The sequence below is a fragment of the Microtus oregoni genome, unplaced genomic scaffold, assembly GCF_018167655.1.
Source record: "Microtus oregoni isolate MIOR12 unplaced genomic scaffold, Mior012 000042F_ref0000377, whole genome shotgun sequence".
NCBI lineage: Eukaryota > Metazoa > Chordata > Mammalia > Rodentia > Cricetidae > Microtus > Microtus oregoni.
The window spans coordinates 4,023,649-4,039,874 of record NW_024543209.1 but is presented as its reverse complement, the minus strand read 5'-3'; positions in this window follow the sequence as shown (position 1 = coordinate 4,039,874).

The following is a 16,226-nucleotide window of genomic DNA, read 5'->3' as shown; positions in this document are numbered from 1 at the left end:
CTTTGTGTGTATGTGTGTGTGTGTGTGTGTGTGTATGTGTGCGCGTGTGTGTATCTGTGTGTATGTGTATATGTGTGCACGTGTGTAGATTCACACATCTATAGAGGCCAGAGGTTGACATCAGGGAGCTTCTTCAATTCTTTTCTGTCTATTTTCCCAGACAGGGTCTCTCACTGACCTTGGCATTTATTGAATCAGGAAGATTGACTGGCCATTGAACACCAGGGGTCCTTCTGTTTCCACCTCCCCATCTCCAGGATTACAGGGTCCTGCTGTCATTCCTGGCTTTCCCAGGCACTTTACCAACAGAGCCATCTCCATCTTCTTTCTTCTCTACATACCTACCACCACCTCCATCGCTATAGAAGTGTTAGGTGCCCACCGCAGCAACAGCATCCTGTATCCTCACCCACTGCGCATCTCAGCAAAAGGATCCAAGCCACAAGACTAGAAGCATTTTCATTCTCATCTCTGGTTGCCCCTTGTCCTGTAGGGAGAGGCTGTGAAGCTTAGCATCTGCATCAAACACACTCGGAGAGTCCAGGAAAACTCCCAAACTGTCAATACCACCATTGCAATACCACCGTTAAACTACTATACATGACTGTGCATGCATATGCTTCCTGGGCCTTCAAAAGACTTTTTTTTTCTCTATTTCTATTAGACTTTGAATCCAACATTGTGACTCTCTGGACGTCTGAGGACGGTCTAATCGCTTTACGTTGAGCCCGCTTGGTGTCCAGCTCTACCCAAGTAGAAACAAGCAAACGTGAACGCTTGTCTCTTCATCAAGTGCAGGCTGATGGGAACCAGGACCCAGTCTTAAAGACCTGAATGTTTTGCCTCATCAGAAAAAGTTTGGTGAGCACGGAGAATTAAAATAGTTTATGAACATGGAACGAGACCTTTGGGAAGGGAAAGGATGGTGAGAGGGAACATTTGGCTCACGGCTGTTCTTTCAAATGTGTTTTCCAAACCGAAGACTACAATGCAGCCTATGTGCTCCTCCACAGGCTTGCTTAGGCCAATCAGCTGCACGGGGCTTTCTTGGGACCCCCTCATTCTTGGGAGTTGTGAAGGGGCGGACTACTCTCTATAGAATCCTCTTGATATGAGAAAGGATTTCTTTTTAAAAGGACATCTTTTATTTCCCCATCTGCTTCCTCTCACAGAACAGTTTGGGGTCAGCTCAGGTCTTCTGGCATTCAGAGGGATAACATGGCCCTCTCCTTCGGTGACTGTGGGCATCCTGACTGGAAAAGGCTTCCTTTTGCCTCTTAGCTCACCGCAGAGAAACATGGGGTGAGGAGAGCACTCCTGACGGCCTGTGTGAGAACCTGCCACAAATAAACGGGGCAAATGAGCTTCGAAGGGCCAAAAAAGAAAGAAAGGAAGGAAGGAAGGAAGAAACACCCCCAAAGGAGAGGGCGCTAATTGAATTTGGTTTCAAAAATTGCCAATTCCTGGATCTACTTAAGGCAAATGAAGCATTAACACCACAGAGCCCATTGTGCCTGCTGGACAGGACCTCCTGATGTGGGAGGGGATGCTAGGCAGGCCTTTATCCCCGCTGCTTTGTCTTTCAGCATGGTGAGAATTGGCCTCTCCCTCCTGGGATGTACTGTGGAATGACAGTGAACGCCCAGACACAAGTAACCGCAAATTTCTTATATGAATCCCAGTAAAATGAAGGAGGAAAACAGCATGCTTTGTATTCCACTACTGAAAGGATGACATGTCTCCCTCATCTCTGTCCCTTCCTCAGGGAATGAGCACCCCAGAGTGGAGGAGGAATCGAATACAAGCCTTGGGGTCTACACCATCAGCCTGCTGGCCTCCCTGTCAGTGCCTTAAGTGTAAGGGATCCCCTCCTCCTCCTCTACTCCTGAGAAACTCAAGCACAGAAAAGCAGCACCTGTCACTGAGACAGTTAGCTTTTGTTTCCAAAGACTGTGCTGAAGAAAAACAGATTGAAAGTCACTTACAGTAAAAGGGTCCTAGTCAGGGTGTGTGTGTACATCCAGTAAGCATGCTTAGACTTGTTATAATAAAACTTTGGAAGGGACAATAAAGGACTCTTCCCGACCCCAAAGCCCTAGCCAAAGACTAAGTCTATATAATTCTCTGTATCATAAGAAAAAGAAGGGAAAAATACAGTTGTTGGGTTTTTCAGTTTTGTTTTTGTTTTAATGAGGGACCAGACAGTGGTGTCACATGCCTTTAATCTCAGCTCTTGGAAGACAGAGGCAAACTGATCTCTATGAATTCGAGACCAGCCTGGTCTACAGAGCGAGTTCCAGGACAGACAGGGCTACACAGAGAAACGCTGTCTTGAAAAACAAAATAAAACAAAAAATGGTTGTGGAGGACTCGGGTTTGCTCAAATGGACAGGTGCATCACCTTCTAGCTGGTGAAATAGGTTTAATTTCTTTCGATTAAAATGATAAGGTGTTGGAGAGATGGCTTGGGGCTGCAGAGTGCTTGCTGTTCTTGCAGGGGACTTGAGTCTGGTTCCCAGCACCCACATCAGGTGGTTCCCAGCACCTGTAACTCCAGTTCTAGGATATCTGACCCCCTCTTTCAGTATCTGTGGGCACAACACATATACAGCACACACTTGCACAGATAAACACATACTAGATTGTTGAATTTAGAACAACCTGACTCTATGTTCTCCAGCTATGGTTACTTCTATTTGGCTTCAAAATAAACTGCCCCTTTCTTAACTTCCTTTGAGGTTAGGGATGTGTTTTTGTATCAACAATGCCATCACTAATGTAGAGTCAGCCCTCACCAGATAGTCAGGCAGCTGCTACCTCGGTTACAGATTTACTGGCTTCTAGAATTCTAAGCAATTAATTCCTGTTGTTTATAAATTATCTGATCAAAGACATTCTGGTTTTTTGTTGTTGCTGTTATTTTGGTTTGGTTTTTGGTTTTCCAACACCAGGTTTCTTTATATAATAGCCCTGGCTGTCCTGGAACTTGCTTCGTAGACCAGGCTGGCCTTGAACTCAGAGAGATCCAACTCTCTCTGCCTCCCAAATGTTGGGTGTGCACAATTACAGCAGCTGAATAGATTAAGACAATACTCTCCAATGAGAGATGGCAAAAGTTGGCTCCCTGTCTTCAGGCATGCACAGTCAGAAAAGGCCACATCTGTGGTGAGAAGGTGGCCATCTGCCAAACCTAAAAGGGTCCTCCCCAAAACCCGACCCTGCTGGTACTGACTGCTTACCCCCAAAACATGCATGCCTGCTATTTAAACCACTCTGCCCAAGCTGACTAAGAAGGGTGAGCCCTATCTAATTCTGTCCCCACCGCACAGCTGGCAAGACCTGGTCACCTTCCTTCCTCAGGGCTAAAAATAACCCCTCCATACCCAGGCCTAACAGTTCTTCACTTCCTTCCTTCCTTTGTGCTGCAGATGATGGGATTCAGCTAATTTCCGGAGCTGGAGGGAAGACTCAGAAACAACACGTGCGTATGTGCAGGCTGTGTACACGCAACACGGAGAAGACTGACCGTGGTAACACCGCCTCAAGACAGGTTTTCAACGTCATCTTTCCAAGAAGACAGTGTCATTCACATTTCCACCTGGACTCAGTGTCCTCCAACAAGGTCTTTCCGACATGTGTGTCACTATCTGGTTCTTATAAACATCCCCTTGAAGGTGGGGAAAGGTCATCCTAACGTCCATCGGCAAAAGCAAGAGGGCACTAGCGAAGCCTGTCTCATTGGTGATAGATTTTAGAAACCTCCCAATAACGGGCCTTTTTGTTACTCAAGTAAAATGTTTTTGGAACATGGAGACACAAAATAAAATACACACTCTCTGGATATGTTCACACACAAAAATTGCTGGACTTGAGAGAGCAGTAATATTTTGCTAAAAGTCACTGTGGAGAGGGTCAACAGGGCAGATAACAGAGAGACAGGTCCCCGCTGAGGTGGAATTTCCACACAGCTTCACCCCTGTTTGTCTCTAAATATACCCTGTTGTTACTTGGCCTGGAAATTTTAGATGTAACCACACTGGGGAATCAGCTTTGCTTCCCCAAAGTCAAAAGCATCATGAAGAATGGTATCACCGTTCAAGACCATAAAAGAATCATGAAGAGTGTCGTTGTATTAAGCCAATGGTTGTAATGTCCCTCAGACACTGCAGTACAACTTAAAAGCATGGAGGTGGAAGACTGAGGTGGAAAAAGAAGAAGTACAGGGAATTAAAGACAAGAGTTAAATGCTGATGAATGGAGATTGGTACTGTCCAGCTCAGACGTCCTCCAGGAAGAAAGAAAGGTACTTCCTGAAGGCAGAGGGAGACTGGGTATAGAAAACAAAACAAAACAAAAACCCTAAGTAGAGGGGCCATCACAGGTTTCTGAGCTAAATCAGGAGAGGGTTAGGGAAAGGACAAATCCACACTCTCGGGCAGTACCCGAGAATTACAAATCCCTGTCCTGCTGTCCCCATCACCTTTGAATGTCCAAGCACCACATCGAAACAGTGGCATTTCTGGGATTGGGAAGGTAGCTAAATTTGTAGAATGTTTGCCTAGTCTGGAGGAGTCCCAGGATTCACTCCTAACACTGCATAAAACTAGGTTTGGTGGTACAAGCCTATAATCCCAGCCTTGTAAAATGGAGGTAGGGAACTCAGAAGTTCAAGCTCACGCTCAGCTCTCTAGTGAACTCAAGGCCAACCTGGACTACATCAGACCCTGCCTCAGACAAATCAGCAACAAGACAAACAAAGGTGGAATTTGTTTCTCCAGTTTGAAGTACCGGATCTGGCTAACATGCCAGGTGACAAGAGGTAGAGGCAGGACAGAGAACTCAAAGACATGAGCAGAACTGTACCTGCTCTTCCAAGCACTTTGTCTGTCATGGGGTGATCTGTGGGGCTCTGTCATCGTTCCTTTTAAGTGTCAGTCTATCTTTGAGATATTTAATTTGTTCAATTGTTTTATGCAATTTGTGTTACTACAGCTTTGTTGTATATTTTAATATCCAGAAGGGCCCTTTATTTTACTTGTGTTTTCTTTTTAATATTGACTTGGCTATTATGCAAAAGGCTTTTGCTGAATCTTCGTTTTTTTAAAATTTTATTGAGTACCTAAAAGGAAACATAATGGGAAGAATCATAATCTCTAGAACATTAAAATGTTCATGAATAAGCATATTTATTGCTATCACTTTATATATTATTTATTAGAGACTAAGTTCTATTCCATGGTGACCTGATATAGTCCTAGTTTAGTCAATTTCCAGGTTACACTGTTTTTGCTGCCTTTGTAATGACATCTTTTTTACTATTACTTTATTTCCTGGATGAAGTCAATGTGAAACAGAAGCATTATACTTGTTTCTTAATTCATTTTCTATTGCTGAGATAAGACACCATGACCAAGGCAACTTGTGAAAGAAAGCATTTATTTGGGTCTTAACAGCTTCAGAGGATTAGGGTCCATGACCATCATAACAACAAGCATGGCAGCAGGCAGCCAGGCTCGACACTGGAGCAGTAGCTGAGAGCTTACATCTTGGTTCACAAGCATGAGGCGGAGGGAGCTAAATGGGAATGGCAGGGACTTTTGGAACCTCAAAACTCAGCCTGCTCCCAGTGACACATCTCCTCCAGCAAAGACACCCCTTCTAATCCTTCCCAAACAGTTTCACCAACTGGTACCCAAGGAGTCAAAACAGATGAACTTAGGAGGGCCATTCTCATATACCCTCTAACTTTGTTATTCCTCCCTGCCAACAAGGGAAGGAGGTTGAGGTTTTCCTGAGCTGAGGTGTTTCAGGGGAAAATGCCCAGGAGAGAAACTTTCTCCTGTATTTCCTACTCTGATTTCCCTGTCCCTTTTCCCCCTTAGATTCTTTTTCAAGACAACGCAAAGCATCTACTCACCACCTTTGCAGATTCCACCCCCTCTTAGCCAACTAGAACAGGAATTCAACTTCAGGTCCCTGCTTGCTTCTCACGAGTGCCCAAGCGCGGCTGCTCTGAAGCTGAGAAGTTCTAGGACATGAGTAACGGGGTGAGATCTAGTTTTGTGGGTGAGAAGAAAACTAGGTGCCAGTTCTGTAATATTTTCACTTCTACCAGGAGCACTCTGGCGATCTCCCAGATGGTTCCCTTAATAATTGCAGAAAGACTCTTTCCCAGCCAAGTGTTAATCTGCCTTGGAGCCATCACAATGGAATCTCCCAGGAAGAGAAGACATCTCCGCAGTCTCCTTGACTTTGATCTTGCGTCTTTCAAGATAATGAGGTCTGGCATGATGGCAGGATGGAACCTTTCACTCTCACTTAGTTGAGATTCTGTATGCCACAGCACAGATCACAGTAGCTCGAAATGGCTCTCTCTCTCTCTGCCAATCCCCATGGGCAGACAGTTCTAACTCTGCGGCTGTTTTGTTCTGATTTGTTTGGATGCCAGGGGGGTCTTCTAAGAGGAAGGGTCATATGATGAAGCAGTGAGAACTGACCCTTCCAGAAACCTCCTTGAACCCAAAGAACACTACTGAAGCTATGGGATCCAAACCTTCCTTTCTCCTTGACATTCCAAGACCAACATAGAAAAGAGCCCCATCCCATAGACTAGCATATACAGGTTGAGAGAGGTCAGGGACAAGACAATAAAACACTCAAGACCCAAGTTATCAACATGCTACTCGGGTGCAAGCGGACTGGACTGCCTGTAGTCTTACCAAGTTTTTGGATATTTGCCCACAAATCAGGACCTCTAAAACTGGAAAATGCATCACGTATAGAAGACATTTTATTTACTCATGGCTGTTTCAAGCCCCTCTACCTTCAATCACATTTTCTCCCTGACTTTTTTTTTCCTTCCACCAATGCCTCCCATACAACCTTCAATAGCAACAAACACTCCCAGGTATGAAAAGACAAAACATCAAATTGTAAGGTTTGCCGTGAAATTCAGGTGGATCTTACAAACCAACTCCTTTGGGGCCCTTTACTTATCCATGTTTTCATGGCAGAATGTATCACACCCTCCCTGCTAAGTCACTGTGTGCCACTCCAGGGCAAACACATTCATCATACTCAATTAGGCAAAAAAAAGAAGAGTCTCCAAGAAATCTGCACCTGTCCTCATTCCCTTCCCCCTCACACTGAGCTGCAGCTAAAGCAGCATTGATATGCAAGAGCTGTTTGAAACTTTCTTAGCCCTGGCTTTGTCTTCTCATAAACCTATTCCCCTTTCCCTCCCTTTTATCACCTCTATCAGACTGTGCAGTCCACACAGAGAACCAATACCAGGTCACTTTGCCCTCAGCTCTCCCAACCCAACTATGGGGACAGTAGTTCTCAATATATACTGGAGAGTGTATTTGGTTTGGTTGGTTGTCATGGGGCTGAGGGTGAAGCCTGGACCTCGTTGCATGCAGCCCAAACATTCTACCATTAAGTTATATCCATACCATGTTAATGTGAACTGGTTGAGTTCATGTCCATGACTTCCATTCAGGTCTGGGAAGTCATGACCATCCTATAGAAACCATCCAACCTGGTTTCTCAAGGGAGCCATCTCAAAAGCTCAGTAGCAGAGTGTTGAACTAGCATGCACAAGGCCCCAGGTTCAGTCCACAGCACCACAAAAAGAATTTATAGTAAATATAATAAAAACTCATTGTCGAACTGATCAGTGGAGCTACTGCATTCATGGCAGGGTAGCAGATGCAGAGGAGTTGCTGTGTGTTGCAAGTCATTGCTCCTAAGTGATTCTGTGTTGTAAGAGGAACGGCAGGCTGCATCCTGCTGCCCGGCTCCCAGCCGCCGGCTAGCTTAATTCCTTAAATAATCACACAGAAATTGTATTAATTAAATTACTGACTGGCCCATTATCTCTAGCCTCTTATTGGCTAACTTTCACATCTTGATTTAACCCATTTCTAATCATCTGTATTGCCACTTGACTGTGGATTACCGGCATGAATCTAACCAGCAGGAGAATCTCTTGGGCAGGAGAATCATGGTGTCTGCCTGTCTGTCCTACTTCCCAGCATCCAGTTCTGTCTTCCCCACCTACCTGAGTTCCACCCTATCAACTAGGCCAAGGCAGTTTCTTTAATAACCAATGAAAGCAACACAAATACAGAAGGACCTCCTACACCAATCCTGCATCCCTTCGGTTTTGTATTTTGCACTGAAGAAGGCATTTCTGTTTCTTATTTTCTCTCACTTAAGGACTGGCCCAGCCTCCACAACATGTGCCAAGGAGCAGATCCTGTAGCCCCAAGGATTTTTTAGCCACTTGATAAATGTATCATTATGCATTCATCACAGAAGGTGAGGCGCATTGTTATTTCCAACAGCCAGCAAGAAAAAAACCCTGCTGAGAAGGGTGAAGAAAGTCCCTGCAACTAATTGGTGGAGCTGAATTGTTAACATTCTCCCTGGGTTCCCAAGCATGGGCATCTTGACCAGCCTGCTGGAGAAATTAACCAGGGTAGAGTGCTGGTGGGGGAAATCTCTCATTAAAATCCCAATCGAGCCTTTTTAGCACTTATTTTTGCCTCATGTCAGTGGCTTTGAGGCCATGATGTTACACTTGTTGGCTGTTATCATCAAATCTGAAATCACTGGCTGTCTTTGGGAGAATATCATAGGAGGTGTGCGCTGGAAAGCTCCCCTTCAGGGGTCCCAGGAGAGGTGGGTTTATACTAGGAGGTCTCTGCATGTGTCATATGTGTACAGACTTCACTCTATAGACACACAAATATTCCAAACAAGCCCAAACTATTATAAAACATTCCAAACTGTGTGTGCTCACTCATTATTCTCCTCTCTCTCTCTCTCTCTCTCTCTCTCTCTCTCTCTTCCTCCTTCCCTCTTTTCCTCCCTCCCTCCTTTCTTCCCTCCCTCCCTTCTCCTCTCTGCCCCCTCTTTTTAACTCTTTCTGTGTCTGTCTGTTTCTGTCTCTGGCATCATGATGAAAAAGAATTGGCTATTTCTCGAAGGTGATCAAGAAATTATCTCTTTAGTTTAAATAAGAGAGCTCTAAACCCAATACAAAGCTATACACACTATAAACAGATATCAAGTATAAATTTAGAATTACAACCAGCATAAAAATATTAAGCAAGGGACATATGCTAAATGTTTTAATAACATTCTATCCTAAGGAGTCTAAGTCTTGTATTGGAAATGGCTTGGTTAGATCATAAGAGGATAGTAACTATGACTATCTAATCTTCAACCTCAATGAAGGAATGAGAAGGTAGATAATATTACTTGAGTAGGCAGGAAGTGCAATCAAGCAGCTTCCAGAATGTGCAGTAAATGACTGAGACTACTGGCTGCCTGAGTAATCACCCAAAGTCTCATTTGCAATGTTGAAGCAACCAACTTTGGCTAAGGCCTAGAGTAACTGACAGACCATTTTCAGAGGCAGGAAAATTTTCAGAACCATCTTACCCTGTCTTGGCAAGATTTGGCAGTTTTTTTTTTCTTGTATTATGCTTGTCCAGTCTGGACATCATGTACTTTGTCAGTGGTTGAGGCATGGGCAGTTCCTTGCCCAAAGGCCAGTTGTGCCAAGAAGAAAACGAACTCCAAATGGAGTGTCTTTGATGCTCAACACTATGAAGAATATAATCTCTATGTATCTAAAGAACCTAATTAGTCTGACTAAAAGTGTAACAAACATGCCTGGGAACCCATCCCATGGAAAACTTCCTGTCACTGCATATGCCTGAGACATTGTATGTACAGTCTCTTCCTGCAGCTGTCCTACATGTCTGCTGTGCTTTCTGGGAGCTCCCAGCAGCCACATCTGTTCAACATGGTCCTGTATCCCAGGCCACATTTCCTGGGACAAGATGAGTACCAGGCCTACCCCAGTGAGATTCCCAAAGGCTAGACCCTAGGATGGCAGAAAAGGGAGCTACAGTTGAAGCTGCTAGTTGGCTGGTAGCCCCACAGGAAGCTGAAGTCATTGTGGTAAACAAAGGGGAGAAACAGGACAAACTTATGGGGGACCTGTACAGGTCTGTTAGTGAAGGCATTTGTAGCAATGAGAGGTAAAGGTTATCCAGGTACTCACCAGTGTGGCGACAGAGACATCAGAATAATATAAAACCATGTCCAGCACACAACAGCTATGTTGTTCAGCATGCTGAACAAAACAAAATAAGAGAAAGAAGTTTGTTTCATTTAGATTTATTATGTTTTGAGAGAGAATTTTGCCTGGAACCTCCAGCTAGCCTCAAATTTATATCCTCCTGTCTCCACCCCGAGTGTGAGAATAACAGGCATCTGCCACTAGGGCCATCTAGAAATGGGATGTTTTAATATGCCATGTACACACTTAAAACACAGAGCTGCAAAACACAAAATAATGCCTGTTTGTAAGACTACAGGCAGCTATAAGAGCTTACATAGACATGGTAAGCTGGTAGTCTTTACAAAGGACAATGCAGAGGTAGGAACAGAAATGAAAAACCAAAATGCAAAGAAGGGCCTTGAGAAGGTCAGCACTGCAGAGTTCAGGAACAGAAGCTGAGGAAGCCCCTGTACACAAGGGCTTAGAGGATGAAGTGCGATGGGCTCCCTTCTTGATGGCTTGCGACACTATGTCCCATGTTTGGACAATACCCACTCTCTGGCGCGTGGATATTGAATTGATCCATTTGTAAACAAATGAGTGGATGAAAGAGATGATTAGCCTGAGAGGGGGTCCAGGGGACACAGAGTCATGCTCTGTAAATTAATTGTCAGCAGGACTTTTGTATGTGACACAGAGTGTTGACAGCTAGGTTATAAGACAGAAACAGTGAGTCCTGGGACACTAGAACCCAGCCCTTGACCCAGCTGTGGAGGGCTAAGAAGAGCAACCCAAGAGACTAATACTCCGTCTGAAAAGGTAAGTGAGCAGGAGGGAGAGAATAATTCTTAAGAGAAAGGAGAGATCAGGTACGTAATCTGAAACTGACTATAGTACCAACACCTGCTTCAACAGAGTCGTCTTTCCCATCCTAAGACAGAGCACAGCAACCATGCCACTTTAATAGGGGGAGCTGTAAACACGGTTCATGTTCTGGAACCATCTTCTTCACAGACTGATCTCCAGAAAGGAATTAAAAACAAAGAACCATCCCACCCTCCTTCCAGAGCAAGCAAGGAAATGCACCCCTCTGAGCAGATACTGCCAGAGCAGTCTGCCAGGAGCTGAGCTTTCTGTCACCCCGTGAAGAAGTCTCTCTGTTCTACCCAAGAGTGGCACAAGTTGAACGGAGAGGCTTTTCACCTGCCAAGCTAGTTCTTGTGTTTCTGCTCCTCCTTTCATCACAGAATTCTTCATCTGTGTGTGAGCGCAGAGGCTCAACATGGACATATTTGGCAGGTCTCGCTCTGGAAGACGCTACCATGTGTGCATGGCTTTGGGCTTGAACCAACTTCTTGAACTAAAGCTAAGAGGCATTAGCCATATGATAGTAGAGGGAACACACAAGAGCTTCCACCTTAGGGAGTCTGGACCTTGAGTTACTGTTAGCATCCATGGAGGGCTCGTTAAAGGAACACAGTATCTGTTGGCCAGTAAGGACTAAACTCTCTAACAAGGCCTATGACCTTGCTGATGTGGCTGGGGGACCACACTTCAGAAAATCCACTGCCCTGTGCCATTTACCGGTGAAGATAATGAAACCCAGAAAAACAGAGGAGCCAATATAAAATCACGATGATTTGTGGTGAGCTAACCCAGGCCTTAAAAGACTGGAAAGATAGGAAATAGAAAAAGTGGGGATTTTTGGACGAGACCCACACTATCAGTGTCTCACTGATGGCAATAGATATCAGGTCTCAGAAACACGTCCCCCTTCCTATTCCATCCAAGTACTGGGTGGGGTTGCAACAGCCTCGGAGGAGGATAGACAGAAGCTGAGCATAACAAAGCCCGGGACAACACTGCAGGGCAGACTGGGATGCTGTGCAATGTGGTTCCAGGCCCCTGCACAGGCTCCAATAGGGCCCAGGTAAAAACCACAAGAGCCAATGAGAACTGGGTGACAACCGTCTTATGCTTCACGACAATCTGAGAAGGCAGAAACAGTGCTGCCCTGCTCAAACCAGGTGCAAGTGCTCCACCTGCCAGTGCCAGCGCCTACCCCATGGGACAACAGCTTCTTTGACCAAGCAAAATCTCCCTCAGACACCTTCTGAAACACAAAGGACTCCAGCCAGTCTCCTTCTCCCATTGTCACTCGGCCATTGTGTGCGTTGTATTCTGGGAGAATGATGGCCGAGGCAGTTGTAGAACTTTCAATGTTTTAAACAAATGGGGGGGGGGGCTCTAAACAAAAGTAACCACAGGCCTGTTTACTAGAGGGGCCTAATTGGCCTCGGAGAAAGTGCAGGAAGTGTATTCTTTGGCTCTCATTTGTCAGGCCCTAGTGGAGAGCTAGAATGGACGAAGATTCCGAGGTGCCCCCCGCTCCCTGTCTCATTGTCCGTTCCCTCCCTCTCTTTTATGAGGAATTTGATGGGGGAAGACGAGTAAGTCATCAGATGCAGCCCCTGCCATCAGCAATGTCAGTTATTGAGTCTAAGGTGCATTGTTTGGGCATTAAGAGTTCAGAGGTCAAGCCTCTCTGTTTACCATACCCAGGACCTAGAATGGGGCAGATATTTCCCTTAAGGAGCTGAATTCTTGTTTAGAGCAATAGGACCATTATGAGAGGGTTTTTAAAAAGTATTTTATTTTAAATTATGTGCTCGCTTGTGTGTCCTTAGGAAGGTGTTATATGAGCATAATTGCCCTCAGAGGCCAGAGAGAGTGTGGGAACCCCTGGAGCTGGAGTGACAGGTGGTTGTAAACTGACAGGTGGGGGTGCTTGGAACTGAAGATGGGGCCCTCTGCAAGAGCGGGACCCATCTTAACTACTGAGCATCTCTACAGCCCCATCGGGCTATGTTTGAGAAACCATATCATCATCACCTGCTATTCCCAAGAAGGGACATTTCCTGCATTGAAAGATTCCAAATGCCACAAAGACGTATTCATTGAATTGTTCCCTGTCAGTGAAACATCAGTCACAGGGCTGGTAAACACCTGTGTCTCGACACCTAAGCTTGCAGCAGGAAGGAGACTGGGACACTGCGAGGAGCTTGAACATAGAAGAACTCAAAGCCTGCCTCCACAGTGACACGTTTCCTCCAACAAGGCCACGACTTCTGATAGTGTCACTCCCTTTGAAGACCACTTTTTCTCAAACCACCACAGATAGATAGATAAATAGATGATAGATAGATAGATAGATAGATAGATGATAGATGAATTGATGGGTGGGTGGGTAGCTAGGTAGGTAGATAGACTAACCAAACAGAGTTCTATGAGGTTGCTATCAATGTAACAAGATACACTATTTCTCAGTGAACTGGTATGAGTATACACTAAAGTAACAATAGAAGGCAACATGGTCATTTACTAACATCATCAGCATTATATACTGTACATAACTATATTGTTACAGTTTTATAGGACTACAGGACTATTCACACAACAGGCTTGCCAACAGCAGCATCAGAAATACATAATGAATTGCACTGTGATATCATAACAACCTTGATATCACTCAATAATGGGAAGCTTTTCATCTACATTATTCTCTTCTTATAAGATCACCATCATTCGTGTGATTGCCTTTCTGTATAATACACAACTATTGTACACAATATATCTCAACTACTACATAAAACCAATTATCAGGTCAGCTTTGGGGACTTATCACTAATTGTTTATCATAGATATCTGACCTGTAGCCCAAGCTATAACTCACCAAATCCTCAATGACCACTACCAAAAAGGCTGATAGAATTAGCCAGGACCACATCTGTTGAGCCCACAAAAATCTTGGAAGCTATAGATGTAGAAAGGCAAATTCTCTTTATTTTTCTTTTACTTTTTATCTTGTTAGCTTAGGCTCAGGCTTCTGAAAACACACCCCCAGAATAGCAGGGCACATTTGTGTCAAATGATAGCCTTCCAGTGTGCTATAAGAAAGCAGAGACCCATCTCCAAAATTAAGTCTATTCTTGTGGATTGACTCCTTGACTCCTTGGCCCTGTCCTTCTTGCCCCTCAATATCAAGTGCACAAGTGAAACTTTGTGTCCCTATCTGAGATTCCCCACTGGAAGTGGGGTATGCCATTCATCACCTAAACACTTTACAACCATGCATAACCCATAAGCCTTGCACACATAACCACCACATAAGCCTTGTTGGGGGGAAAATGTCTCCTATAAAATGGTTTATTTTTAATTTTAAGAATGTCTAATTTGCTTCCAAAGAATGTCAGAGATCCTTAGGGCTGTACAAAGATTCATCATTACCAACAATTGCTACTAAGGCTAACCCCTACGTAAAATATCATGCATACAAATGGGTTAATTTTGAACCAGGTCAGACTATTAAACTTGAGTCTGCTGTTGAGCCTTATCCCAAGGCAGTGCTCGGGAACAATCATGGTAGCAAACACCTTGGCTATATGTCTTCCTATTTGGTTGGCTTGTTTTATATCTTTGAATGTTTAAATAGGCAATAGGAGTGCTAATTAAAATGCAACCATGCAGATAAATTATGCTGTGTTCCTAAAAGGTAAAATGAAAATCTTTTTGATTTCAAAATCTTTGCTGTATCTAAGGCAAAAGCATAGCGTGAACTAAACCTAAGGGAACATTTCGTGATTTTTTTGCATGTTTAAAATATTTATGCAGTATTCATCCCTGGGTTTCCCTGTTTGTTATATATGAAATAAAGTATATTAATTATGAGTCATTTCTTGTGAGAATCAGAACTCAGCATTTCTAGTACAAATAAATGTTCATGGTTCAGGCCATTGAACGATTTGTATTATCTTGTGTTCTGCCTGTAAAATGAGGAAATGTGATATATCTCACTTAGCCTACTTTAGTCTAGGCACAAGGGAAGCTGCAAAAGCAATGGTGGAGGATGCAGTGGAGTCTTCATCAGAACTCTTGCTTTCCAGCGCACAGATCAACTTCACACCAGAATAACCCAGGGGGGGTGGGGGACAATTAGACCAACATCTAGTGGCTATTTTTACCCTCTCACATTTAGTTCCTTATCTCCCAGAGGTTAACTTTTCGCCATTTTCATGACAAAGTACTCAACAAAGGAACTTAATGAAGGTTTGCTTGGGCTCACAGTTTGAAGACTACAGTCCTTCACGGAAGGATGGTGGCAGGAGCATGAGTTAGCTAATCACATTGTATCCACGTTAAGAAAGGAGAGAGATGAGTACCAGTATTTCACCCACTTTCTCACTTTTTCCTTTTTACCCAGCTCAGAGGATGATCTGCACAAATTCAAGGTGGTTCTTGAATCATCCGTTGTCCTGGTTGCTATCTGTGACCGTGATAAAACTCTGGCAGAAGACAACTTGTGGAGGAAAGAGCTTATGTGGCCTACAGGTGACAGTCCATCATTGATGGGAAGGAACTCAAGGCAAGAACTTAAAAAGAAACCAATGGACAAATGGTGCTTACTGGCCTGCTTCTTCTGGTTTGCTCAGCTTCCTTTCCTACACAGCCTAGGCCCGCTTGCCCCAGAACTGGACTGCCCACACTGTTCTAGCTTCCCTTTATCAACCCTCATCATTCAAGAGCTGTCAAGACCAATCTGAGGGAGGCAGTTCCTCAACTGAGTTCCCCCTTCCCAAGTGTGTCAAGTGCACAACCAAGATTATCCATCACACTCAGTTAAACCTGAAACACACTCCCAGACGTTCCCAGAGGTGATAAGAAATAAAGTTAATGTTTGGTCAAAAGTGAGACCCCAGCCCTATAATACCCTTATACCCAGAGTCTGGAATGTAATATTGAGTTGGAAGTGTCACCCCAGCCCCTGGCCTGGGAATTGCCCTGGTCCGCACCCCAATACCCAACTTGCCAAGTGCTTGGACTTCAACTCCCAGCCTGCCAAGCACTGACCCCTCCCTGGGGAGGGTCAGAACCACTCCCACAAGGTATTTAGGCTCGCATCAGAAAGAGGAACATGTGGTTTCCGGGTTTTGCCTCTGTCTTTGCCATGCTCCCTGCTACCCGAGAGCACTGCATTCATTAATGTGGGCATTTTTGATGAGGTCTAATCTGGTTTGATTGGAGTTCTTTGTGCCAGTGGAGAGACTCCATTAGGAAATATTCCTAACAGTTAATAGTGACAATTAATCAT